The sequence below is a fragment of the Schistocerca gregaria genome, chromosome X, assembly GCF_023897955.1.
Source record: "Schistocerca gregaria isolate iqSchGreg1 chromosome X, iqSchGreg1.2, whole genome shotgun sequence".
Lineage (NCBI taxonomy): Eukaryota > Metazoa > Arthropoda > Insecta > Orthoptera > Acrididae > Schistocerca > Schistocerca gregaria.
In genome coordinates, this window is record NC_064931.1 from 387,123,216 (window position 1) to 387,149,145 (window position 25,930).

Genomic DNA, 25,930 nt, shown 5'->3' on the forward strand with positions numbered 1-25,930 from the left:
GTATTTTATTTATCATCCTGTAATTATTTGGTCCGAAGCTCAGTATCAAGCCTGACATGTATCTGCTGCTCATATACTACATGGTAAACAGACAAGATTGTTGACATACGGTATCCAATGTATACGTGCCTTCTTGTGACATGTGCTACGAGAGTGACTATTGGATACCGCACTGAAGACGATCTTGATGGTTTACATACATACATGAAATATTTCATGACGAGGGCGGAAATTTTTCGCTTCAGCTGTGAGGAGTTGCTTAGCTATAGTTAGATCAAGTATGTCTGTGATTTTCGATCAGGTCTGGTTTTTATGATCATAATTTGTTTTGACGTATTCACATTCATTTAGCACGATTAGTATCCGAAGGAAGATTGACAGAAACCAGTACGTTCGAGTGCCATTCTAGGCGCAGTTCCGGTGCACACTTTAGTCGCACTAGAAATATTTGAATCTCATACAGAAACTCTGAGCTATTACTACAAAGAACAACGTGAACGAGCAACGCGAACATGAACGATGAATATCTAGCGACGATCTACGTCAATTTATATAGTTAAATTCGCCTCGTAAAGCATTTTACTGAAAAAATTACCTTGACATACCTAACAGTCAAAGCAAGATTCGTTGCCTTTTGCAGTAACGTTTGCTGCTTGGTATAGATAGAAATGTAAATGTCTTATGACCTTTATTGACTGAAAGTAGTTCAAGGAATATAAATAAAATTAGTTTCGGCTACTGAGAAACAAATGAATGCCTTTTCTGATGTTTGTAAAAGCTGCTGAGCACAAAACGAACAGACATTAGACATACACCAATACTCCTTCTACTCACCCTGACTTACGTTTCCTTGTGTCTCTGTAAAAAGTTCAAGGGCAGTACTATATAGCATCAAACATAGAACGTTGTTTAGTTTGCCTTGCCTCTCTTCTGTACACATTTCACAAACACCGAAAAACCATAGAAGCAATAAAAGATGACACGACGCGCTGTTGGAGACTACCCGATTCACTGGTACATGGCGACACAGGACATCAACACTCACGCACCCATGTCTCGACCATAAGCACGACGCACTTCCTTCGACAGCTCATTGTACAAATATACGGACCAGAGGCGCCAAACAGCAAAAGACGGTCGGATTGTCAGTAGTACGGAGCTAAATGTTAGTGACGTTGGAATTTGCTTCAGTTTCACTATTTTACCTTCCTTCTTGGGGACTGAGACGGTAGTAAGAAATTTCGTTTTGCCGTCGAAAATCTTATTTATAAATCCGTAAGAGCCATCTAAGAAGTTGGTTTGGGAAATACCTTTCATAGCCTTTAAGCAGTTTTACATTAACTGATATTTAAATTTATTTACCGATCTTACACCACCACAAGGTTGTTTCATCGAATTTATTAACGTGTACTGGAGCACTAATAATGTATCCATCCTCATTTATATTCATGGTGAGTGCTTAACGACAGACTGTTACTGGAGCAAAGCGCGAAGGAATCAGACTTCCTTTTGGAAGGCAGTTTTTAATAGGAGAGACCTGACATGGTTAATTATTTCCGTTATGTAATCCTAAGAAATCAGCAATGCGTGCAATATCACTCATCTTTATCTCGTGCAGAAGTATAAAATAATTAGGGACACACATTTTGCGTGAAGACAGGGAGTTTAGCTACGTACGACAACAGCCAAACCATCGTTAACAGCTTTACTCCATATAGACTAAGAATACTAGGTTCTAAATAGGTCAAGTGACAGCAGTAAATAATTAAGATATGAAAACTTAAAAGGCAAGTATTTAAAAAACGGAGAACCAACTAATAAGTCCCACCAGTGTCAAACTTTCTCTGTCTTAAATCGTCGATACGCAACATTCTGCATAGGAGCAAAAGTTTTCTGATAGTATCTGAAATATTGGAGCGTCGAAACTGGCAAAGTGATCCCTAATTTTAAGGAAGACGTCAATTAAGTATCTAAACGTAACGTTGTGAAACAACAAGAAGTGGAACGAGCGCCAGGTCCGTATTTACGTATTTCGGCTGTAGTCTATAGAGCCTCACCACTAAGGGGCCTGCACCACAAACATTTACAATTAAAAAGTCTTTGTTTTAATTCTGTGGTGCAGGATCTCATAATTGTGGAAGACATAGACGTAATTATTTTATGTAGGCTAATTCTTCTGAATTTTCCAGTGGACACCTGATATGAATTAAGCGAGCACTCACCTCTGAAACCCCCTCTGTCCCTAGTGTCAAATTCCCAGTGGATCCCAATCAAAGAGTTATCGTTCAGCTGCCAAAATCACCGGGGCTTTCAAAAATGAATGTTTATGGAATTTCGGTAGTTAGGAGTGAGTATGATTTCTAGCAAAACAGTTTCGTTCCATATATCATTTCAGCAAAACCAGGATCCCTAGACTTAAATAATTCCTATCATCTTGAAGCTGATGAAAGTAAGTTTCAGGTAACTTAATTCATTAACGAGATATTTCGCGAAACATAACTTACAAGATTATATGACCACCGCGAGCGTTTTAATAGAAAATTCAAAAGTCAAATAAAAATATGTGTTTAAAAATGCGAATGTAATAACTGTACTCCTGCCAACTGGAATAAACTTTAAAATTCACTCAGGAACCTATTACAGCGTTATAAGGGCTGTATGCACCATTTTAGCGCAGTACACACAACCGCTTTGACGGATGTAGCCACCGAGCGAGGTGGCGCAATGGTTAGCACACTGGACTCTCATTCGGGAGGACGACGGTTCAATCCGCCGGCACGGTAGCTCAGCGTGTTCGGTCATGGGGTTAGGTGCCGTCTGTAATATATATAAAAAAAAACTGAGTAAATGGATCAATAACGAACAAGTGGGCGTCAGGGGACGTCCGCCACGAACAATTGCAACGAACTATAAAGAACAAAATGAGATTTAAAAAAAATTTAAAAAAAATCCCGTCTCCGGCCATCCTGATTTAGGTTTTCCGTGATTTCCCTAAATCGTTTCAGGCAAATGCCGGGATGGTTCCCTTGAAAGGGCACGGCCGATTTCCTTCCCCATCCTTCCCTACCCCGAGCTTGCGCTCGGTCTCTAATGACCTCGTTGTCGACGGGACGTTAAACACTAACCACCACCACCGGATGTAGCCCTCACTATAGGCGAATAACAACAACGTAACAGCAAAAAAAAGGTACCACTCTAATTATACTTTTTTATATTTTTATGTCTAATCTGTTATTACTGGCTACCATAAAATACAAGCTGTTCGTCGTAAAAAGAAAGATTTTTTAATCTCAACAATTCATTAAATTATAAATTGCAAAGTAAAATTGTATGTCTTTAAATAACACACCTTCAATGCTGCGTTGTAGAATTTTAATTCTAAAATTGCCCTAATATGCTTTTTTTCGGTTTAGTTGTAACAAAATCTCTTGTGGTTGTACCCACACCACAGATTCAGTATGGGCTCCATAGATTCTAGATATCTGATGACCACGTAAGGTATGTTGCAACGATAAACGAGGTCGCACGGAACACTTGTGCAACCAATTTTCTAGTGTTCGAGTGTTTATGATCCCCACTAGGCCAGATGACATGAAGACATCGAAACAATTGAGAGGCGGTTAGTAGATCAGCAGGTGGTTCGGTCAGTACGGGTGTTGCGGATACGCTCTGTGGTCTTACGAGGGTACCATGCGGCAATACGATTTCTAATTTTTTATATTTCTGGTACGTAAAGTTCAGAAGTCAAATATTAGCCTCCCAAAATTGTTCGATACAACTCTTAGAAATGCTCGAGATAATTGACTTTGAAGTCATCCGACCGCCGTTAATTTGTTAAAGCAAGGACGATTTTTTTTCTGCAGGCCACGTGGCTGTGCGGTAGAATGTTCGCCTGCTATGTGGTGATTTTAGGTTCGATTATCGGTTGATGCAAACTTTTAAACAGAGGCGCATGTTCTGCTAGCATATCCGTGAAGTTTAAAACACATAAAGATGAAAAAAAATAAGCAGCGCCCGACACTGGTAATCGCTGGTCCGAGCCTCGTTTCGGTCATTATTTTTCGTTTTTTTCAGGTTATTTCGAACATCTACGTCATTTAAATTTAAAATTCATCAAATATTTGCTAATTAATAGATATGTATTTGTTATTTTTATGAAAAATGTACGTATTCTTATTTCTGATTATGCATTGTATACAAAAATGCTGTTTTCGTTGCAAATATCAATTCTTAATTACTGATCTCTTAGAAGAGATTCTTTAAGTTAAATAAAAAACATTAAAAATTAAATCCTTTTCGTCATTACGTAATTTACGCTTCAGGGAATTGTTCATGGAACGTGCAACTTTCTGTAAAAATTTAAATAGCTAGGAATTGAACGCACTCCACACAAGTAGTAGCCCATTCTACCACACACCCACAAGGCCTGTCGGGAAAAGCCGACATTGCTTTAACATATTAAACATGGTTGAAAACTTCAAAATCGATTGCCTCGAGAAATTTTGAGAGTTGCATCGAACGGCTTTTGCAGATTTATTTTTCAGTTCTGTACTCCTGGTACCATTAATATAAAGAAATACAAAAATTCGATTTCCATGTGGCTCACTTGTTCGATGGGAAACCTCGGAGGAAAGGAAAGTTTTTTTTTTGTGGAATGCTGCTGAGGTAGATTAAAGAACGAGCATTTCTGGCAGACTAATGAACGATTCTACTGCCTCCGACATTTATTTCGGGCTTGTACTGAGACACAGAGGCGGAGAAATTTTTCCCTCGCTCCATCTGCGAGTGGAAGAGAAAAGGGAATGACTAGCAACGGCACAAATTACTCTCTGCCACACACTGTACAGTGATTTCCGGAGTATGTATTGAGATGTACATATAACAGGCCATCACAAAGTTTCCGTTTGAAGTCCATACATTCCAGAATCGGTAGGCCAATCAGGTTCAAATGGTTCAAAAGGCTCTGAGCACTATGCGACTTAACTTCTCAGGTCATCAGTCGCCTAGAACTTAGAACTAATTAAACCTAACTAACCTAAGGACATCACACACATCCATGCCCGAGGCAGGGCAAATCAGGCAAACTCATCGTTAACAGTGAGATGATCGTCCTACTGACGAACCAGGTTAAGATACCCGTATAGTAAAACACCGTGTACTGCTGCGTAAAGAAATCGATAATTGCCTCCTGCACGTCGTCGTCCGAAAGGAATCGTCGACCCTTCAAGGCCTTTTTTAAGGGGCCGAATGGGTGATAATCGCACGGGGAGAGATCAGGATATAGGGCCGGTGCCCGAGTATCTCCCACTTCAGTTGCAGTAACTTCTGCGTTACGATGATGATGAGGCTGGCCTCTCAGATCGACCAGCGCCTTGTGTCGAATCGCGACCAGCACGGAACTTGGCGCACCATTCCACCACGGTGGTTTTCGACAAATATGTTGCCCCCTAAATACTCTTCATTCTCCGATGGATGTTTATAGGTGTTTCTTCATCAGCAGCCAAGAAAACAGTAACAGCACGTTGGTCTTGTTTCGACGCATTTGGTAATAACGTTTCCAATGTTAACGTGTCCTCATTTACCGTACGCACAGCAGAAAGACACAAATGCTACAGTAACCCCTTGCCTACATGTCGGGGCTTCTGTTACTCTCATCGGAGTCGCGCTACGTTGCATATTCGCTGCAGCAACGTCCTCAAGCGGAAACTTCTTGATCGGACGTCATATGAAATATGCCTTGTTAGATGTAAAAGAGGGCCTGATGGCGCCTGTCTTTTCAGGTGATATAATTCATTAGAAACGCAAAGAACAATATAATGTACGATTTACTGTATTAATTTATTTCGTTAACCAGGTTTGTCCTACAAGGCCATCATCAGACATAAGTCAGTTACAATCTGATGCGACCCTAATAAAGCCCACCACCTGCCGTTCATTAGCTTTCAGAGTAGAGAACTAAATGCAGACACATAGGCTGCATCTGAATATGAACTGGCTTCCAACAAAGGTATGGTTTCAGAGGAATAAATCCGACAATAATAAAGATAAATATTAAACAAGTTTATCACTTTTCCTGGTCCTGAGATTAGTCCTAACATCACTTCGACAGTGAGTTTTGGGATGGAGTCTAATATCTGATGAGAACGGGAAAAGAGCGGGACATATTCTTAATTCGTTTGGAGCGAGTGCACGAGGATGTGGATACTGTAAGTTGTGTTGGACGGTCTGCAGTTTGTACCACAATCTTCTGTAAGTTGGAGTGCAGGCTCTTTCGGTATGTTATCTATTCTTTCAACGAGAGGCAACTGCCACCTGGCGAAAATATGAGCAATTTGGCTGAATTGCATCTTTTGTAAATCAGCCCTACATTCCCATTCTGCTCTTATTATTCACTTAATCGGGGAGAAATACTCTGCACAATTACATTGATGATTAAGATAAAAGTAGTCCGGAAAATATTCGTAGGTCTGAGAAGAAATAAATTACCTTGGTTAATGTACATGACAATTGCTCTTGGTAGAAGATGTGGGAAGGGCCGCGTTTGACGTTCGTGTGTGCGCGATGTGTCAAGTTGTTAGCCAAGTGAGTCAGCCGTGCCTGAGGTTTGGCTACAATAGCATCACAGGCTTCTGTTATTTCGGCCATCCTGTACCGCTGTACGGGAATACAGTTTTTTGACTGTCCAGGACGTCCACCTTGGGATATGGTCATGTACTTAATAGCGCACATAACTGCGGCCAGGAGACAACAAACAGTACTTGAATGACGGACACGCTAATCAAAGTCCGGATACCACAACCCTGCTGCTATACTTACCGGATCTGAGTAAGTATGTAAATCCCTTGTAACGTCTTATCCGCTGTTTCTTGAGCGAGTAACTACAAAAATATCGAGTTAACTTCGCCTTGTTAAAGGTTGCTCGATTCATGAAAAGTCGATCGCTGAAATTGTGTGAACCAGATTGACCATTGAATTTTCAAACTGTGACGATAATCCAGTGATATATTTATAGTCTCAACAAGTTACATGACAATATTAATTAATGATATTACTTTCATAATTTGTAATTTTAATGAAAACGTGTAAGTTAATAATGTCACTTGATTGAGTGCGACCACAAGATCGCCAATATTATTAGCAGATTTAGACCAAAATAAGACAACTTTCGTTTGGCAGGCATTGCCTCGTAGCTTCAGTATGTATGAGTAATGGCATTTTGTGGCCATTGAGGTTGCTCTATTGCCGATAATGTTTTATTTTGGTACTGATTTTAGCCTAGCGACTACTCATCTAGCAATCATGTCTCAGACAGTAACTGTTTACGTAGGTGACTATATCGCTTCACTAGTTTGACCAATATCGGATGTATACCTACCTGACATTGTACAGTTGTCTATATATCACCTGCTGTCGTATGCGTCTACCAAATGATGGTATCTAGACCTAAGATAGTTGCAAAATGAAATATTATCATCAGCACAGCGGCTATGGTGGTTTGAAACTGTCATTCTCATACAAAAAATGTACTTCCCTAAAAAAATTCTGTGTATACAAGAAGGAGCAATAGGAATTTCCAAAGATATTAAATCTGTTATTGCGTTCCAAATCATTCAGGAATTTTGCTTTGCCACAATGTATGACACACAAGTATTTGCTGAAATTATTTAAATTAATTATCAGAATCAGTTATTGAGTTATATATTCCTTTAAACCAAATTTCTGTGTCAGCACTTGAAAAAACATTTTATGGTAAGCATAGTGACTTTTCTTTACAACTCAGTCTATAGAGGTATATGAAATTTTAAATGACAAATTTCTTAAGAAGAGCGTTTTTTTTGTTATTTTTCCTTTATTTGTACTATGTACATTTGATGCTGAGCTTTTACAGTGCTTTAGAGTAGTACTAAATAGTCAAATGCCATATTTGGTAATTGAAGGTCGAATTGAACGAAGTGAGGTACGATAATGGAAAATAATATAAGAATACTACACGTTGACTTCATAGTAAAGTTTCCATCAGTTGCAGGATGAAGCTCTGACACTGACGATGAAGCTGTCACCGAAAGTGACATTATAGCTTTATCAAGACGCAGTTGCTATGGCAGTCGACATAAATTATTACTGAACATTCCAATCGGATAGCGGTCAACACATTGAGTAAAGGAACTCGGAATTCATTGCTCAGCAGAAAAAAATGGAGGTCACTAGTTCAGTTGTTGATCAACACATTCTACTACGTCGATACAAAGTATCTGTGACACTACGGCTGTTTAACAGAATGCACTCAAAATTCGTTACTAATAACTGTTTCAGCCACGAACAAGCGATATAGTTTGGTGATTTCGGGCAAGTTTTTTCTTTTTCTTTAATAATAAATCTTAACTTCACGGATTAGGATATTCAGACACGATATCAGGAATTCAGAAGCCATATTTATGTGGAGCCGTGTGTTGTGTGTGCTCCCCGCAGTACGCCCCGAGATAAAATAATAATAAAAAAAACAATATAATTAGTTAACTTGTTCTTCAGTTGTGGGGTAAACTGTACTGGTAATAGTTTCCTTTCCTTCCAATGAATACATAACGTTGTCGTGTGCGTTATCAAGTGAAACTCCAAGTGAGTGACAGTGCTGAGCAGCTTCCATTTAGCTAGTTTTTAATTTTGTGCCATCAATGTGTAATTCCGCTCATCGATTAATTCGTACAGCAAGGAAAGTCATGGGATTCACCACGAAGGAGTCCACTATTAAAATATTGCAATAGAAACTTTTATTTTTCCTTCTTTATCAGCGATCTTGGTGATGGGCTTACATGCACGCCACGTGTAACTTGCTGCGAATTTCTTGCAGAGTACTAATGTGTTAATTATTCAAGGATGTATCAAAGCTACCCACGTTTAAAAAAATCACAATTTTTGTTAGGCAACCAGAGCCAAAGCTACTTGGTCATGGAACGAGTCATTACATACATAAACAACAGTCGTAATAAAAAAGAGAAACACGAAAAACAAGACATTTGCTAGAAACATACATTACAGCGAAGTCTCTGATCGACTTTGAGGAAATCTTGTACTGAACGAGAGAACCGTGCAGGAAGAAAGTCTTTCAAAACTTCAGGTTTATCGCTCCGATTTATTTAATTTGTGAACATACTGAAAGACAATATGTAGAATATTGTACAATAGTTATGCAGTTGTCATATGAATTCAATCTGTTTCCCGTCTAATTATCAACGAAAGTCACAGGCCCCTTTCAGTGAGTCAATGTTCTTAAATGCAAATAGAGTCAATTGGCATACGTAACGAGGTGTTTGTGTTTGATCTGCTAGACGCTTGAACTGCAGTAGTCTATATAAGAAGTTCGTGTACTGACTCTTTGTATCGCTCAAGAACGCATTTATATATGCACAGCTACCACATAATAGGTACCTTACTTTCGTTAGACCTAAATAACATTTTTGAAAAAAAATTATGTTTTTTTGTACGTATGATGTTGTGAAGATAAAATTAGAGTTCTAAGGATTGTTTAAGAGTTCATTTTCTTAGAAAGTCAAGTATTAAACCTGCAGATAAGAACGAGTACAGCATCAAGCTCGTGTAGAATCATTAACCACACGCGTGTGCGTTAAATCTGTTCTAGCGTTCTTCTCTCCTGAAATTCCACTTTCAACTGGTCTGTCAGTAAGAACTTTTCACAATATTGACTATTTTCTGTTTTCAATTATGAGCATTCCCGTGGACAGAAACATGTTGATATTGGAAACATGTAACTGCGATATCTGATTATATCTATGTATACATTTATAGTCTGCGAATGAGTATGAAGTGCGTCGCCGTGGGTATTCTTACTGAAGAATCCATGAAACGTGTTGTCTTTTGCTTTTCAGTCCTCTCTTCCTTATCCGCAATTTTACAAGTAATGTGGGAGTTTACGCGAAATTTTGCGACTATATAAAGACTTCTTTTGACCAAACACGTTCCACTTTATTTAAAATACTTTACCAGTGGTAACTGAATCGATTGTGCCTTTTTTTACAAATCGGTTTAACAAAATCACGAACATTCACCATGTTTAAAACAACTTTTTAATACTCACGGTTTTTTATGGCTTTGTTCCTACATTATTTACATGTGTTCTCCTTAAGACAGGCAACCGTTTTTTAACGCACTGTACGGCGCTAGCCACATTATTTTCTCCTTTGCGTGTTATATATATTTACGCTCACTTTGCATTCCGCACGATCGAAACAATGTACGTGAAATGAGGTGAAGGTGGGGGTATAAAACAGGCAAACGAGAAAATGCTGCCGCTAGTGTAGTACAGTGTGTTAAAAGTCAGACCCTGTATCTAGGCGAATACACGGATATAGCTTAGGAACAAAGAAAAGCGAAACGCAAACAGTAATAAAGGCTTAGGACTACTATCGACTATTAGGCAGTGCGGCGAGCTGTTCATGATCGTGGGATTTGTAACAAGGATGTCGCGAACCTCTTCAGCCATTTTGACAGTAGATGAATCCTGTTGCGTTAATGCAAGCAGCTGCTCATTTGGCTTCAAGTGGCTGAGAAGGCGTTGTTCCAGACCACCCTACGACAGAAGAATATCTGAGAAGGTAGCAGCAATCGAACCCGCGTCTATCCATACCGAAGGCAGCGACGCTAACCATTCCTCCCCCCCCCCCCCCCCCCCCCCCCCGATGCATTTCTTCCTCGTTTATCATCAGTGATTCTGTTCGCATGTCGCATGACGTCTTTCAGATTCCATTGATGAGAACTTCCCCTTGTTTTTTTTTTTTTTAAATTTATTACAGAGAGTTGCGAGTCTCCTTATGAAACTTGCTGAGCTGCCGTGCCGGCGACCATTCAGCTATGGTGGCGGTCGGAACTGTTTGTGATCTCGTTAAGCCGATTTGTAAACAAAACCGCAGTTGTTACATTTACCATTTATGACGCTTTTTATATGATGTGAAACGCAGTGGGTCAAAATCAGACTATACAGTCGAAAAAGAAAGGCGTAACTCCTATGCTAATACGAGGGGATTCTGTACGACAGCATTCCTGGACGTTTTGGTTTTATCGTGCGTCGCAGTTTCTGCAAAGTGTCTTCATAGTGCTGCGCATTGACTGTGGTTCCATAGCCGAGGAGCTTGACGAGCAGAGGGCCCCTGCAGTCGAAGAACAACTTACCGGAACTTGCGTGAACAGCTTTGGATTTCTTTGGCGTGGGAGATACGGGACGTTTCCACTGTTGGTTTTGCCGTTTGCCCTCGGGCTGTCGGAGTGTTGTCAGTCGTAATCATCCCCTTGCACGATAGCGCCCATCCCCAAACGGACGAAGTCTACACTTCAGTGAATTGGTTGGGAAACACACCAACATCCTCCGTACAGCCATGATCTTCCACCGTATGATTTTCACATTTTTGACGACCCGAAGAAAGACATACGCGGACGGTTTCAGTCGGATGAGGACGTGCAAGGGTGACTGCGGTTGTGGAGCCGTCAGTGGCCAACCACATTCTACGAAATAGGAATTAATCGTTTCATCTCCCAGTGGGATAAATACCTTAACGCGGGTGGTGATCACATTTGAGTGGAACCATTCCACGGTCCCGTTATGGCGGGTGTTCGATTTTCATATGACTGTCCCTTATACACATATTAAGGTTTCTTCATGGATGGAGCGTGGGAAGAGTGACTGTGCGCCTGTGTGCGTGCTGCTATTCTAAGCAGATTCTCGCGACATGTTGCTTGCAGTGTTTGTGAGTTAACATTCTTAAACATTTCGGTTAAGCTCTCCCGCCAGCCGATCAAACAAACCTGTGACCGTTTGTACCACTTTTCGCTGTATAATGTTAATCTCCCTCGCTAGTCGGACCTAACACGGGTCCCAAATATTTGAGCAGCATTCAAGTATGGGCCGCACAAGAGTTTTATATCTGTCGTAATTAAACTGCAGTTTTCCAGTCTCTTGCTGCTCAATGGTAGCCTGGCATCTGTTGTACCTACAACTGGAGGTATGTGCTCATTCCACTCCATATTTCTGCCTATTTTATAATCTGCAACATAGCTGCGAAGTAATTCACTGATTCAGGAAATACAGAATTTCTTACTTTAATTCAAATCAATGGTTATAAAATATTGTCGTCAGACTACCGTTTTCGGTTCATAATGACCACCTTCAGATCTGATTACAACAGATGAGCCGTTATATTATCCTAATATGATGGAAACAATGTAACATCTTCGAAATATAGAAACTGAGTTAGTTTGGTATAGTCGAACAGACAATGGAGACAAAATCATAGTGTCAAGAGAATCAGTATGAACGGCGTTAATGTTTGCAGTTTACCGTAACCTGTGTTTACATTTTGATTCTACCAAGCTAACTTTGTTTACATCTTACGACGATACCACTTTGGCTTAATCATATTATTGTAACATAAAATTTCATAAGTTTTAATCAGATCTGAACTTGGCGTTATGGACCGAAATCGACAGTCCGACGCCAGTTTATTTGTGATCATTGACTGGAATTAAAGCAAGAAGTTTTTTCATACTGTTAGTCTTAAGTGTGTTCGTGAGGTAACCGACTTGGTCGTGACTCATTACTTCTATATCAAAGGATACCACGCATTTACGTTCCGCGAGGTGTACCACTTTGCATTTCTCTACATTAAGAGTTAGCTGCCAGTCTTTACATCACGATAATATTTTATCAAGAGCTATGTGGATCTTGTTGCAATTCCTACAGAATACAATTTCCTCGTAGATAACAGAATCATCTGATTAAATTCTGACGTTGTAACAAACACTGTAAGCTAAATCATTAATGCCAAGTGTAAACAGCAACGGTCCTGTATTACACCACAGCTATTGCTTCAGTGTCTGCAGACTACTCTCTATCAAAGTGCACGCATAGCGCCCTGCACGTTAAGACATTTTAGATCCCAGCCGTAAACTTGGTCAGATATCCCATAGAGACATATTTTATCTAGAAGGCGTCGATGTAGTACAGAATCAAAAGCATTTTTGAAGTCTAGAAACACCGAATGAACATGGCTTCCTTTATGCCATTAGAGCAAGGGTATCATGTGTGAAGAGCACGAGTTGAATTTCCCGTGATCGACGTTTCCGGAACTCATGCTGAATTTCACAGAGCTTATTGTGTTCCATGTAGGTCATAGTGTTAGGACTAAGAATACGTCTTAGTATTCTACTAGAAATAAATGTTAATAACAGACCTCAAATCTTCTCCGTTAGCCAAAGTAATAATCAAAAATTCAGGAACTAATTTACTTGATTTTACAATGGTCGCCAATGGAAGCATAAGGTATGAAACTCTCGGAGACACTGCCACAAGAAATCATATATATGTTAGCAGCTGTTGCCAGGTGAGGTTCTTAAATACGATTTTTTATGTTAGGTAGTGTTTCAGCTAATTTCGTGTGGCTCAACGGCTGGGTGCTTGTCTTTCTATTGGACACCACTTCGGCGAGTTGTATCTTGGTAATTAAACCCAGATATCCCAGCGGGGGAAGAGGATCTTCAATTTAACCACATGGCAACTCCTCACATCTTTGAGAGGTGAAAACTAAACTACAGAGAGGTAAAGAATTTCCGTGATTCGATCGGGATTCGATTCCGCAACCTCCCGATTTTCAGGCACGCACTTTACTACTAGGTATACCACCGGGCCCGGTTTCGGCCCACTAATATTCTTATTCGAGGTTCGTACAAATTCTCTTCCTTTCGCGATACTGACAATATTCTGCCTATGAAGTGACGCTGTCAAAACATTGAATATTATTTTGATACAGAATACGTATACAGAATGGTTGAATGCTTACTTTTGGTGTACTGCATGATATAACAAATTGCGTTTTCATTTTGAAAAAAAAAAATGGTTCAAATGGCTCTGAGCGCTATGGGACTTAACATCTATGGTCATCAGTCCCCTAGAACTTAGAACTACTTAAACCTAACTAACCTAAAGACATCACACAACACCCAGCCATCACGAGGCAGAGAAAATCCCTGACCCCGCCGGGAATCGAACCCGGGAACTGTGGTGTACAGATTAAACTCATAGGCACTGGTGTCAAGTTATTATCAGTAACCAAAGCTTGTGAAACGATCACAACAAACCATCAATATTAAGGCCAACGCTGACCTTCTCTCTAATTTCACGTATATGGTCGTTGCGCACACAGCACTCTGTGGAGTCGCCAATCGATAATTATCCGAATGGTACGGAAATAGATAGATGCAATGTACATGTACAGACAAACAAATTATTACAATTTCAGAAAAATTGGATGACTTATTCAAGTTAAAGAACTTCATAAATTGAGCAAGTCAGTAACGCGTTAGTCCACGCCTGGTCCTTGAGCAAGCAGCTAGTCGGCTTGACGCTGATTGAGCGAGTCGCTAGGTGTCCTCCTGTCAAAATCCCGAGCTGGCTGAAGGACTCTGCCCATGATGCTTCAAACGTACCCAACTGGAGAGAGATCTGACCGTCTTGAAGGCCAAGGTAGTGCTTGGCAAGCACGAAGACAAGCAACAGAAACTCTCACAATGTGCGAGCGGGCATTACCTAGCTGAAACGTAAGCCCAGGCTGTAAGGGCAGCTAATCGGGGCGTAGGACATCGTCGACGGACCGCTGTGCTGTATGCTGTAACAGAACCGATGGGATCAGGGCATATAGAGTATTAGGTAATTTTGTGATGCTCTTACCTGGCGGTCATCGATTTACATTTCGTTGTCTTTCAAGGAAATTTGACTATAGAAATATTTTGATGTATGGAAGAAATGGAACTATGTCGCAGTGGAAAATTTCATTTTGTGATACTTTTTGGTACCAACCTTTGGTTAAACGACTATTGCTCGATTACTGCTGCGTTTTCACACATTTAATTAATGTTTTGGCGTCCAGCAAAATACACTCGTATCTTGCTACGAAGACGATGATCTTATAACGTAATTTTGCATTATTTCGCTTCTGTAACAATGAGCTTTTCTCCTTAGAGTTAGATTAATTGCGTCATCTTCATTCCATTCAGAAAAAGACAGTGCGAAAGTCTATAGCCACCACACGGAGTTGTTGCTACGAAATAAAATATTGCTCTCACTGTTTTAATGTTTCAGTACACTACGTGATGCTCATCAGAGAAATAGACTTCGTTCAAAAGACGGATAAAGTTGTGGGGGACAACCACAATGACACATTCAAAATCTGTTAAGTTAATAAAGACATTTGAAAAGCTTTCTTCCTAAAATTTGTTTAGCGAAGAACCGAAAGAAATTATTTTTGATCTTCTTTTGGATGCTATGTTCGTCTTACTTTCCACACTTGGAGAGAAATTCTGCCATACGCAACATTCAGTTTAATTAATTTTATTTTGCCCAATTTAGTTTCATTCAGTGGTTTTTATTAATTATTCCTTCTTAAAAGACGTCATCAGTTATTTATGTAGGTAATTTTATATCTAGAATGTATTCTGTAGGTTTTTGTGGTCTCTGAAGCTCTAGTACTATTTTTCCTTGTTTTTAGACGTGATAAAATACTAATTTATTCTGTTATTGCCGTTTTTAAGCTGTTACATAGAAATTTCATATATTTTATCGGAAAGCAGATGGTTTGTGTCTCCAGTTCACGTGTTATTACAGCTTTATGAAAATGAACATCATGTAGAAATTTCTATCCAAAACGTTTTTTTCTGTAACTTTCTATTTTTGAAGTTTTTCGAGAAACCAATTAAAGAGTGTGTGCATCTAAGAGAGACAAATTTAATGCCCTTACTGCAGGAATTTCACAAAAAAGAGTGTGGTGCGAGGGAGCAGAAAAATGATGTGATAGATCTGGTGGCGATAGCACAGCGGAGTTGATACGCATTGTACTGGACGCACGTGCGTCACGCATGCGTTGTGTTTCGCGCGTTGCTATCGACCGTAATGTTGATACCCACTGGCCTTTGCCACCGTGAAGGAGTGCACTCGTCTGAGAAATGTTAGTAACTGTTTTAGAGAAAGCCAAACAGCATCGCAGCTATCTGTACGAGGTGTAAGAAGAGTAGCTCCTACCACTGCCTCCGGTGAAGTCACAGCGTAAAGCATTCGCAGATACCTATCAGCACGACTGGTATCCATTTCGGCTAGAAGAACTATTGTTCTCGGGATGCGTCAAGAGTGCCATTTTACGTACTATTTAAAAATGAAAAGTTAAGTTCATTTGTTCCTTCCGGTCTAGTTGAATGCAAGTTTTTTTCCTTATGGTCCGTTTCAGCTGCAATGTAACTATCATCAGATGACTTCACAATAACCAGAATATGAATTTTGTATGGTCTGGTTGTCTCATATTTCAGTTGATATGTGCTTGCTACATCATTGGCCTATAAGCTGCGTTAAATGAATACCGCAAAGGCGACAATTTTCGCCTATGTGTATTAGCGTACGTTTAAAGTAGCGTGTAAAACCTACGGCATATTTTTATCCACTGGTTTGAACTGACGCCAGTACACATGAAGTGCCCGCTATTCCAATATTAATTCAACCTTGGTTGCGTATGTGATCATGCATACACCATCCAAATTTGAGAACCACGTCACATTCCATTTCGTGCTACCCCACTTGAAGGTATCTGCACTGTGCTTCAAACTAACAGTCACAGAACAAAACAGGAAAGACCGTGTTATGTTACTGGAGCGGGAAAATCTGTAGATAATATACTTACAACAATTGCAGATCTACCTCACATGCAAGAAAATTGACAAGGTAATGTAACCATTTCAGTGACAGCATTGGAACCGTTAATACCCTTATCAGAAGCAAATTTCTTGCGGCCTCTTCATAGATAATTGACGACAAATATTTTTAAACGAAATTAACAGCTCGATTAGAATAATCAGTGGGAACGTCGTCTTGATAAAAGAATATAAATTAGACTTTTCATGTTGCGACGTCATGGCTGCAAAATTTCGAGTAGAAAAAGGTGTGTTTTTCAAGTAGCAGTAGTCCTTATTGTGTGATCGATAATAATTATTGCCATGCTAGCAAGAAGAGACTGCAGAAAATGCGCAGAGTCGAAGGTACAATTATTTTACTGGAGTAATTTATTGTATTCGTCTTCGGAGGCTGCCTTTAGGCAGCTGCACCTGTATACTGGGATGGAAATTTAACGCGGCGTCTGGCAGAAGTTGGTGCGCAAAACTATTGTCGCCTGCTCTGATTAAATTTGTACACTGCACTTGAAACTCGCAACATGTCTGACATAACTTCGCTCAACGGAAAACATCACCTCACAAGAAAATAATGATAACTGTTCAGTAATACGAAGAAAATGTAAACAATACGTCGTCGAGCAATGGGTTGGTTGGGAGCGCGTCGCGTTTGGAAATAATAGACCAGCTGTAATCAAATATTATTTCCGTATGGGACGTACTCAGGTGACATGCCCATACACTGTAGCGCGCAGCGCGCTGTCATGCTAGACACAGAGGTGCCCATCGTCGAATCTGTGCGGAGGACTGACGACCGGCGGCAGGTACACTGACCAGGCCAAGTATGGCTTTTAGGCAGTTTTCCACACTCCTTTTGGCAAATGATGCGCTGTTTCCCAAATCTCGCCTCAGTGAATACGATATACAAACGGTTAAGTACAGAGAAAAAAGTTTCGCAGACAGATGGCGCTGAAAATGCTGACCCCGCACAAGACGAGATGAACACTATGGGAAAGAAGAAGGCATATACAGAGGCAAAATGAACATGACCGAACATAAAGCATGCGAGACAGAATATAGTAAATGCGACAACTTAGGCAGTGGATCAGCTAGTAGTGACCTTAAGTTAAAAGGTGTTATCATGAGATCGCAAATTATTATCGCATCACTGCGGTTATGAGTAGTACACATAACATACAACAGTTGATTCCTTAAACGTTGAACTCTTTGGAATTGCACGACCGATTTCCCAATTGCAAAACAAAAGTGATGTACGATTAACGCATCAGGTAAATTACGATCTTCTAACTTCTTCTTAATTCACCTAACTTATTTTGCCTCAACTCTGGCATCGTCTGAGGGTTATTGTGTTTCTTTTGAAAATATTTAAGAATTCAGAAAACTACTACATTCTTTGCTGCTGTATTAGATTTCAATTACATAGTCATCGCCATTTGTTTCCCACGTATTTTGCAGATAATATGCCATTTTGTAACAAATAATTTTTACAGTGAGATATATGAGTATTACAGCTTTAGCTACAGAATGTGTTCCTGTTCAGGTCTCTACACATTCATCGATACAAGATCGGAAAAATATTACTTTCAATTTCGTTATCCTATTTCTCCAGGCTATATACATGTCGTTTGCATAAGACGAAACATCTTATTAACTATGTTTATTTTATGCAAGCACTAGACGAATGCTTGAATTACAGCTTTTAAATGTCAGTCGTAAGTTTGAAATTAAAAGAAAGTTCTGTAATGCAATTTCTTTTGCAGCCTGCACAAAGTTCGTAGCTCGTAACACAACGAAGTTAACCTACGTAAAGGGTACACATTACGCGTATTTTGTGCATATTTTGAAATTACGAATCTTATGCTCGATTCACGCACTGCTTCATAATTTCTGTCTCTATTTTGGCATATTTAGTATTCTACCCTCCGTCACATTCGTCAGCTTCATGCTCTACAGCAGCGCAAAATGGCAGTTATTTCGTGTATAATTTCAAATTACTAATCTTACCATTGGTTTCCTACAATTATTCTCGTTTTCCTGTCATCATTTCCGCGTTCCTAGTACAGCGCTCGAAACTTCTCCCTCCCGATTCAAGTAGCGCAAAGATGGGTTTAATTTGTTAATTACTCTCAGATTACATTTATTTCCATATATTTCTCGAAATCCTTCACATTTTCCTGTCCTAATATCCGTGTATGTTTTATTCCTACTTCTGCGTTGTCCCTTCTAATTTACATATTTTCAACCCTCATTCGTGGACCAATATACTGCTCGCAGCGAACCTACAAAGTTTCCTCATTTTGAATTTTGCCCATTCACATTATTCCGCTATGATGAAATCCGAAAAAGTTATTTCTACTGGAATACAATTATTGCAGTTGTGCATAGACCAGGTTGGTAGTGACCCTGTATCAGCCACCTGGATCATTTGCCGCCAGAATCCAAATGGCTGATTTTGGAAACGCATTCAAGTTGCAGAGTGCACTCGACATAGAAGGGTAGAACCTGATTATGACAGTCTACGAAGATAAATAAACCTTTTCTATACATATAAATAAAAAAATCTGCGAGCAGTCACTCGTGACACATTTATTTCTTCCCACACACCAGTTTTCGAGTCTTTTATACATCATCAGTTTGGGAATACAGAAGTTACATCTTTATTTCCTTACACATCACTTGTACTGCACATACTGGACGCTGGCGAATTTATGCTGGTGATCAGGAGTCTATAGATATTTATAGTGTAAAGTGATTAATGTATGGATGTGCGGCCAATAGGCACTTAAAATTAAAAATTTGATGAGTGTAATTGTTGAATGTAGTCAGCCTAATTATGGTTCTTTAAAATATCTATTGCCATTGTGATATCGACATTTTGTCTATACCAAACGTAGTGCGGTGTTAAAGCCTACTTTTACAACTTTAAGTTGGAACATAGTTTCCAGCAGTCTAAATGCATATGAGTATTGAGATTTTAGTATAGCTGAGCTTCCACAGCGCATGTGAGGACGAGACATGTACCGAGCACAAAGATAGCATCCCAAAAATATTCTGCATAAATTGTATATGGAGTTTTTATTTTTATGCAAGTGCTATGTTGTTTTTGTATTCACTACCAGGCTCGTACTCACATGGTGAGTGGAGGTGCGGATATTCTCACGCCGCTACAAGTGTTCGCATTCGAACTGCTGTAAACTATGTTCCAGCACGTCACGATTCAACCTTGTAAAGTGGGCTTTAACGTCTCTCTATACTTGAATATGACAAAATGTCAAAATTGCAATCGCAATTAGTATTTTAGCCAGGCTTAAGCAGAATGACTATATTCAATAAAATAAAAATAGAAATTGTCAGACGGGTAATAACTATAGTGTCGCCCTCACTGCCGCAAACCACTCCCCAGCATGATGCTACGAATAAATGTCTCAAACGTGACTGACCGCAGTTTTCTGTATTTGTATTCAGTACACAGTCACGTGTTCTATTATACCGATTATGGATGAGCTTAATGTGTATCAATGTATTTTTCAGTCAACCGTGTCACGCATTTTGTTATTGATGGCAGTGAGGCAGAATGCTTGTCATTTCATTTGACTTCACAGTAAGAATGTTACCATATCGACTGTTGTAAATAGTTCTATCACACATAAAGGTTATTAGTTGTTAGAAACCGCTTATTTATCTGCAGATTTTTGCGGTTCTGATAATCGTCTTTTTTCAGGCAGGGAAGTTACTGAAACGAAATGAGATATCGCGGGTAGTAGATGTGCTTAATCGTACCGGAAGAGGGGGAAAAAGTTAAAGTCCGTTATCAGTAAATTATGTTCGGGAAATAGTATCGGTTGAGGACTAGAAAGTGACGCTGCGCGTGGCTGCCGGGTGCTGTGAAACAGCGCCGAAGCTGTTGGCCCGGACTCATTTCAACAGTGGAGCGGTGTGCGGCCGGGGCGGCGCGCGGCTGCTGGCCACGGCCCGCTATCAGCGGCCGGCGCGCCGCCTCCTGCCACACAGGACGCTCACCGCCTCGCAGTCTGCACGTCGCTAATACTGCTCACAACTAACGATTTTCTTTTTAAAATGCCTTCTGGCAGTCTTGTTATTTTTCTCTACTGAAGCCAATGATGTGCCAGGTGTATCCGGAAGCTGTCTGCCATTATGACACTTGTTCATTTACGATGACACAGGACGGCGTACTCGCTGCTCCGAGAGTGGAATCCGACCCTACGAGTCCTCATTTGTAAGGTAAACACAAAGACAAAAATCGTCAATTATATCATTTAATTTCGCGAAAACCGGCTTTGCCTTCGCAGTTGCATTTTCTACACCGCACACCCACAAAGATCGTTAAAAGGGCGGCAGAGCGATAGAAGAAACCGTATCCCCTAATCAACGTGGAGTGCATCCAATTGTTTACTCTTCCTCCCCTCGGTAGCAAAATCTTGTGACTGACAACATGAAGTATCCACGTTTTAAATGCAACCTACTTAACGACTAACACCTAAGATAACTTTCATGTACATGCAATACTGCAACCATCTTTCTATTTTAATATTCGTCGTTTTCTCATTTAGTTTAGTCTATTATTTTAATTATCCCTAAACGTCTGATGACGATAATCTACAGATAATTACTTTGGTAGAAAGAAGACTTATCGCAAATTTCATATTCAAGACTGAAAACACTAAGAAGCCTATCCACGTTTTAAGTATAAATCATTTAAAACAACTTTCATATTACAGGATATAGTAACACAGTAATTATTTTTCAATATTCATCATTTTCCCGTTTTGTTTTCATGTTAACTTCCGCGTATTTATGATAACGATAATCTACAGTTAGCTTCTTAGGTCGAAAGATGACTCATTCCAAACTTTATATTAAAGATTAAAAACTGTAAGTAACCATATTATATGTGTAAATCATATAAGATAACTTTTATTTTACAAGATATAGTAACATTGTAGTTATGTTACAATAGACTATTTATCATTTTTTAATTTTTGTTTTTTTTATTTTGACAATTTCCTATAGGCAGTATATATGACGATAATCTGCGGATGCCTTCGTAGGTTTCAAGTTGGCTTATTGCAGTTTAAACCTCAAGACTGAAAAAATTAAGCATTCATAATTTAGGTGTAAATTACTCATTTATTTTACATTTAATATAAACATAAGAATTCTGTTGTAATATTTTTTGATGGTTTCCTACAAGTCTGATGACTGTAGTCGGCGGATAGCCTCGTAGGTCGTAAAGTAACTCATCATTTAAATGTTAACAATAAAATAGTCACAACTTTGTTTCCATTCGGTATCGGGATAAAAAATTTTCACACAAAACCTTTGTCAAGCAAAATTCCATACATATCGTGTGATATGATAGCACTGATGCCAATTTTAGGAATGTCTTCATATTCGCCACAAAAAGGGACAAGAATTCCACTCGATAAACATTCCCCCGAGCAATTTAGTGGCGATCACTTTGGTTACGACTGAGATGTCATTTACATTTTGTTACAGTTCTGGAATCCCGTTACCTTCACTATATTCACATTCTAGGAGCTAAACAGTGTTTTCATTTCCATATCTGGATACACATACTACATTTCGCAAGACAATTTTTGTCCTATTAAGATTTCACACGTAGCCCATCACAGAGCCATACTGACGCAACTTTTAGTGATATCGTCATATCCGTTGCCAGAAGGGACAGAACTGACACGAATTACTCTTGTAAATATTCACCCGAACAATGTATTAGCTTTCAGTTGGGTTGTGTATTGCAGATGACATTTAGCCTACATTTTGTTATACTCCCGAAATCAAATTACCTCCAGTTTCTATTAATTGGCTACGAAAGGAGAGGTAGTTTAGCTACCGGACAACACCGACAAGAGAGTAGGAAAGCCATGTTTTTTCATAGCAAAATCTAGTGAACTTTTACTCCCCAAGTATGGCGGGAGTTGCATTTGAGCGCACAATACGGAGGCGAGTGTGTGTCCCTGCAACGGAAGAGAAGATGCTGCAAAGACAAGGCGAGACATACCTTATGACGCGACTGTCAGTGAAGCGTAATCGCTCGAAACCCATGATAGCAGGTCACACTCATCTGACGCCGAGTCATCGCCCGTCAACAGTTGACATCGCTGTCAAACATTCATTCAGAGGCTCTGCTGCAGTCCCGACGTCACTACAGATCGTAGCGTCTAATTTCTCGCGGAATCATTTAGCAAGCACACACATTGTCACAAACGCAAACGCCGACAACTAAGCGTGGGAGTAATCTGACGTTTCGCGTAACTGCAGACAACTTTTATGGCGCGACAGCGATTTCAGCGCACTCGCGAGATTTTTTATTTATGTTCACGGCGTTCTAGGAATTTCACGTCACTTCACGTCGCAGGTTGGAGGTGCGGCGGTATCTTCTGTCACATGGGTAAAAACCAGAAAGCGTCTGGCCTGCACATCATGGCACCGATAGAGCAAGACTGGCGTGTGAGGGCAGCGAGCATGCAGGAGATTAGACAGCCGAGGATCGTGCCCGTGCACTTACCTTGCCCGCTAATCGCTAATTATGAAGTCGGGTCGGGGCAGCGCGCCTCTTGAATTAGTGCACTGGGGGCGCCCGCTGGCCGGACCTGTGCCCATAATCTGGCCGCCCGGCGAGTCCGCACGTCCTGCCCCCTCCACGCGCCGCCACCTCGCCTCCCATTGGCCCGGCCGCAAGCCAATGGGCGGGGACCTGCGCACCGCCTACCGGTGGAGGGGGGGCAGGGGAGGTGCCTGCACAAAAGACGAAGGCGCTACACTAGTTTTCGGAAGGACACGGCTCCCATTTCCGCTATCGCTTACGTCCTTCCGTAACACCTCTCCACTTGACTACGGGGCCATTTCTCCATTGTGGCCACAACTCCTTAAACATATTCATTTCTTAAGCGCAGTTCTGCGTCCCAGCTGCCGATACTATCTCGTTATAGAGCAAGTAGTAAGACGTAAAGCTCGAGTTATGACTTTCTGGTCAAAACTGTCTACCCGCAGGGGTGCACATCACGTGCCTGCTTGTAACCTTCACCAACCACGTCGCGAGTGGGTCAGTCCCGTCAGTGATCAATTGACTGTGCCGAGTGTGGGGTTGTAAAATCCTGGGTGTGTTGCAAACTGGGCATGCGCAGAAACAGGGGACTGTAGCGACGTCTGCTATAACGCGATGCTCATGCGCGTTATAGTACTGGATTTTGTGCTTTTGTAAATTGTTAATATTCATAGTATTAAATATTCATTTTGTTAAATCAGACGCCCTTATTCTGCTGCAACCTAGTGAGTATATAAAGTAACAGGCACGTTCCGTCTTGTATTAAGGAAGCTTTAGTGAACTTAATGAGGATTTTGTTTTTACATGCGATACTTCTAGACTCCAAACAGTTTACAACATAATTTTTACACGAATAATATAGATCTTAAGAGTTATTCGTATGTCTCATTAACATCTGCGTTTCGTCTCCTCTGATCAAAGCTTAAATCTGCAGTTCTTACCAGATCAACAGTGAAGTGTTTAACAGCATTTAGAGGACAGAAAAGAAAGTTTAGAACCGAAAGATTACTACATGGATATGTGCCTATTTTACGTAAGTGAATAGGAATGGCAATTTCTAACCTATGTCCAAGCGAGAGGAATCGCAGTTTTTGGCAGAAAAAACGAGGAAAGTAAAGTACTATTTAATTCACGCAGAATATATCGTATAAACTGTTTTTAATCTACAGGCCTAAGTATCGCATATAAAAACAGAACTGTTTTATTCCGGGTCCAACCTCTGAAGAGGTCTTAATACAAAAAAGCTGGCCGATATGGCCGAGCGGTTCGAGGCGCTACAGTATGGAACGGCGCGACCGCTACGGTCGCAGGTTCTAATCCTGCCTCGGGCATGGATGTGTGTGATATCCTTAGGTTAGTTAGGTTTAAGTAGTTCTAAGTTCTAGGGGACTGATCACCTTAGAATTTAAGTCCCATAGTGCTCAGAGCCATTTGAACCAAAAAGCAAAACGCATCTCAGACGGAAATAAATATTAGTTTGCATGTGGCATTTACTGGGGCCATAGGATAAGAAAGGGTGGAAACGATTGACTAAGTCACAGCTACATTATCACATCGCACATTTATTAATATTCTCAAAGTTTTAACAAGTTTACAACCTGTGCTCTATATATCAGTTTCTCTTAAAATTCACACACAAACCGAACAAGTAGCAAATTAACAAAGCTGAATCATGATAATAATGCAGCACAGGAATTCAGGAGTAAGCAATCTGTCAGTATTGCTCGCAAAACCAAACCGGAAAATTACTCTGGAACCTAACTTACTTAAATTACCTTAAAGGGTGTAAGAGCGCAATATTGCACTCTCAACTACACTACACTACAAGTTTACACAGTTCTTCAGACTTTGCATAACTCAAAATAAACATATTAAACGGCTCAGTATAGCATCCACTAGCGAACAGAGAACAGAAATGGTATTTGAAACGGTTCCTTCCCTTTTTGAGTAGCTTGCTTAGTTTCAAGGCGCTGCGCTGTTACATGCAGTCGTTATATCACTAACCTTCGAGTTCCTTCATATGACACACACAACACAATATCTCACAGAGTGTCTGAAGGAACTGAATGTCCGACACAGTCCCGACACACCGTTTCTACTTGCTCGGCTTATTCGCATTCCGTAAGTGGACAGTTAGTTCGTGCCAAGCAACGCAATGACAGTCCCATCCACTTAGGTACACCCAAGTACACCGTCCATCCCTATCGCGCGTTTCACAGCCAGCGACAACTTCCTGCTTACTCGCAATATTCCTTCCAATTCACCGTCGCTGTCCCCTTTCCGCGGTGTAATTGCGCAGTTTAACCCTTCTCTCTGACAGAGAGGTTACAAGCAGCGTCGATAGGAAGTATGGCCAACCTAGAATACAGTTCGGATGTTGCCAGACTAGGCCATAGTGCCGAATACGGCACAATCCCAAGGAAAAGACGTTTGAATTTATAAACTGAATGTTCTGTATATCGTATGCTTAGGTGACCAAAGCCGTGCGATAGCGATATACACATTTGCAGATGGCGGTGGTATCGCGTACACAGGGTATAAATAGGCAGTGCGTTGACGGAGCTGTCATTTGTTCTCAAGTGATTCATGTGAAAGGGGTTCCGACGT

At 40.4% G+C, this 25,930-nt stretch overlaps 1 protein-coding gene across 1 annotated transcript in view; it reads right to left on the minus strand.

Moving 5' to 3' along the window:
• The window catches only part of LOC126299302 (single-minded homolog 1-like), a 496,270-nt gene extending 472,930 nt beyond the window's left edge, over positions 1-23,340 (minus strand). The window contains exon 1 of the mRNA XM_049991100.1: positions 23,285-23,340. The gene's annotated coding sequence lies outside the window, so the exon portion shown is untranslated. The remainder of the gene's footprint in view (positions 1-23,284) is intronic.
• Between the last annotated feature and the right edge of the window lie 2,590 nt (positions 23,341-25,930).